The sequence below is a fragment of the Homarus americanus genome, unplaced genomic scaffold (assembly GCF_018991925.1).
Source record: "Homarus americanus isolate GMGI-L3 unplaced genomic scaffold, GMGI_Hamer_2.0 scaffold27874, whole genome shotgun sequence".
Lineage (NCBI taxonomy): Eukaryota > Metazoa > Arthropoda > Malacostraca > Decapoda > Nephropidae > Homarus > Homarus americanus.
Window position 1 is genome coordinate 3,688 of NW_024740413.1, and position 3,813 is coordinate 7,500.

General features: G+C 55.1%; 1 non-coding gene across 1 annotated transcript in view; it reads left to right on the plus strand.

Moving 5' to 3' along the window:
- The first annotated feature begins 2,139 nt into the window (after positions 1–2,139).
- The window catches only part of LOC121875434, a 4,308-nt gene continuing 2,634 nt past the window's right edge, over positions 2,140–3,813 (plus strand). Inside the window, exon 1 of the ribosomal RNA XR_006090602.1 lies at positions 2,140–3,813. This exon is cut by the window's right edge and continues 2,634 nt beyond it. This is a non-coding gene — a ribosomal RNA (large subunit ribosomal RNA).

Below are 3,813 nucleotides of genomic sequence, written 5' to 3' on the forward strand. Positions count from 1 at the left end.
AGAAAATGGTGTCCAGTTCGCAACTTCTTCTTAGAGGGATAAGCGGCAATTCTAGCCGCACGAGATTCAGCAATAACAGGTCTGTGATGCCCTTAGATGTTCTGGGCCGCACGCGCTACACTGAAGGGATCAACGAAGTTTTCCCTCCGAAAGAGGAGCCGGTAACCCGTTCAAAGCCTTTCTTGATAGGGATTGGGGCTGTACTGTTTCCTGGCGAACGAGGAATTCTTGTGTAAGTGCAAGTCATCAGCTTGCGCTGACTACGTCCCTGCCCCTTGTACACACCGCCCGTCGCTACTACCGATTGAATGATTTAGTGAGGCCTTCGGACTGGCGCTCTTGGATTGTCGGCCCCGTTGCCCGCGAGGGTTTTCTGGGGTCGTCGCCTCGAGCTGACGGAAAGATGTCCAAACTTGATCATTTAGAGGAAGTAAAAGTCGTAACAAGGTTTCCGTAGGTGAACCTGCGGAAGGATCATTAACAGAGAGAAAGAGAACGGGGCGCTCTTAAAACTACTACTACTACTCTCCTGATTTGGGCGGTCTCGGCTCTGCTCTGGCAACTCCAGCAGCGAAAGAGGACAATCCCGGCCCCCGCACCAAAAATAGGTACCACCACGCTGTAGGTGGACCACACTCGGGCGAGAGCGCGAAGACCGGAGGAGGAGGACGGACGGGGCTTTGGACGGCTGCCCGTCCGTTCCTTACTACCGGCGAATAAGCCTCTTGACCCAAAAAGAGTGAAATTCAAGTGTCAAAAAACAACAACAAGTCGTCCGGCCAAACCCAAACCACAAACTTGGGCTATGTCTGTCAAACCCTTTCATTGAGACTCGACCTGTGATGGTTAGTCGCACAAAGACCAAATGGCAAATACACAACTCTTAACGGGATCACTGCTCGTGGTCGATGAAGACCACGCAGTAAACCGCGGTCGGTATGAAATCGCAAGAATACCGATATACATCGACAAGCGAACGATATTATGCGCGGTGGCAGCCAAGGCGAGCTTGTCGCCGCCACTCCTCTACGAGGGTCGGAAATATACATCCATCGGTTGCTGCGAGTTCGGTGCCTGCTGACTGTCTCCCTGACACGAGGGTAACCCGAACCGAGCTTCCGCCTTGGGGTTTAATCGCCCGCGCCTTGCGCGAGGCGTGCCCTTAAAAACAAGCAAGCCTATCACTAGCAAGTCCATGGACTTGGCGCACCCACATTCAACCACAACAAAGCGACAGTTGTCGCCCTCGCAAATAACTGGAGGCGGCGCTCTTTTGCCTGCTGTCCACAGAGACACTAATGGCCGTCGGCCGCTCATGGCTGATGCTGCACATGTTCTAAGAGGCACTCCATCCCACGAAGAGGAAACGAAACCGGGTCGGATATCTTTTAAGTAAGCCCCGCCGGAATTTCGTCTATCACCTCGAAAAGAGTGCTTGGCATGCATTGCAGTGGAACCTAAATTGATGAGTGCGCCTGGGCCCGCAGTCTACCATGTAGTGGTGCAGGCAGAGAGATGAGAATGCTTGGGTGACGCCGTGCTCTTCCTCACGCGCTCCTCCACCCTCTCCCACGGTCAGACGCGGTGTGGGCGTTCTCTTTGAGAGTTCGCCACGAGTCCACGTCTATCTCATGACTGGGAGGGAGGCAGGGGAGTTCTCTCTAAACGCGTTAAAGACGGTGTTGCGCCTCATAACGGCGCTCGCCGGGATAGAGCACTAGTTCTGCAGCCGGAAAGGCCGCTCACGCCAATTAATACTGCGACTCTCGCTCTCTTTCTCCGGATAAACAAGTGCCACTGCTGTGGCATGCGGGAACGGGGAAAGAGGTCAAAGTTTAAGCGGCAAAGGTGCGGCCGAGTAAGGGCGGAACACGAGCGTATATGCATTAAAACTGTGTGTGTATATGACTCTGCGAGAGATGTTCTGCTGGAACACTTTTCCTATTGGCTATTTACCACTCAATGAGAAGGAACGGAGTCAGGGGTGGGAGTGCCGGCGCCATGGCCGCTGGTACCCCCGCGACAAGCCCCTCAAACCTTCCTGCCTGGTAATGTCGGTGGTGAAGAAAGTCGGTGGCAGAGCGTCTTCCGCTTCGTGGTTGGGGAACTTGTTCCCCCTAAGGATGATGAGACCACGATCGACCTCGTAGTAGGAGAGAGCTACCCGCCAAATTTAAGCATATTAATAAGCGGAGGAAAAGAAACCAACAGGGATTCCCTTAGTAAGGGCGACTGAACCGGGAAAAGCCCAGCGCATAACCTCGATGTCTTCGGGCACGAGGGGTGTTGCGTTTCAGAGGGTCCAGCACGCCGTCCCATACCGTCTAAGTCAAGCTTGAAAGCGGCCACTGCCCATGGAGGGTGACAGGCCCGTATGGCGGCGCCCGTGAGGGTACAGATGGGACGGTCGGAAAGGGCCTCTCTGTAGAGTCGGGTTGCTTGAAAGTGCAGCCAAAAGCAGGTGGTAAACTCCATCTAAGGCTAAATATGACCACGAGACCGATAGCGAACAAGTACCGTGAGGGAAAGTTGAAAAGAACTTTGAAGAGAGAGTTCAAGAGTACGTGAAACCGTTAAGAGCCAAACGGGTGGAAACTCGAGGGTCGAACTGAGGGGATTCAGCTCGTCGGCTGTCGGCTGGGTGGGGTGTTGTAATTGAGCGACCCAAAAATGTTTGGGCGCGCCCCCACTCACGCTGGCGTCGGCGGGCGTATTTCGCCTCGTAGTAGGTCACCGCGACCCGTTGCCGGGGACGTCGAAGGCCCGGTCGGACTGGTACCTCGCCGCCGACTCTCTCTCCAGCTTCGTCTGGGGAAGACCCACATGGCGGCAGAGAACCACAGTGTCCTGGCTGCCCTGCGACGATGCGTCGAAGAAACACCGCCGCTTCGGCAGCGGTTTTGCTCGCGGTGTGCAAAAAGGTGGTGATCCCTTGACCGTCTTGGCTCACGGACCAAGGAGTCTAACATGTGTACTGAAGTGTGCTGGGCTCCCACTAAACCCAAAAGCGAAATGAAAGTGACGAGCGCCGGGGCAGCATAACAGAGCTCTCCGAGATGGCGTCTTGGGCGATCCTGACCGGCTGCCTGCGGCCTCATACTTGCCGCGACAAGCGGGGTGAGGTCTCCCCGTCTCTGGGCGTTCGTGTGGTGGAGGTCGTCAGGGCGATGGTCGGTTTAATTTCCTCATGGGAGGCGCCCAGGCAGGACTTGCCAAGACGCCGCGGTGCTGTCCGTCCCCGGAAGCGGGCCGTCGGTAAACGGCGGAGGCGCACCGGGGCAGGCTCGCGGGCAGTCGGCAAGTACCATGAGCATATATGTTGGGACCCGAAAGATGGTGAACTATGCCTGGCCAGGATGAAGCCAGAGGAAACTCTGGTGGAGGTCCGTAGCGATTCTGGCGTGCAAATCGATCGTCGGAGCTGGGTATAGGGGCGAAAGACTAATCGAATCATCTAGTAGCTGGTTCCCTCCGAAGTTTCCCTCAGGATAGCTGGAACTCGCAGGGTGAATTTCATCCGGTAAAGCGAATGATTAGAGGTCTTGGGGACGAAACGTCCTCAACCTATTCTCAAACTTTAAATGGGTGAGATGCCGAGCTTGCTTGTAGGGATGAAGCTCCGGCGACTAATCTGAGTATCTAGTGGGCCACTTTTGGTAAGCAGAACTGGCGCTGTGGATGAACCAAACGTCGAGTTAAGGGGCCTAAATGAATGCTCATTCAGATCCCATTGAAAGGCGTTGGTTGCTATAGACAGCAGGACGGTGGCCATGGAAGTTGGAATCCGCTAAGGAGTGTGTAACAACTCACCTG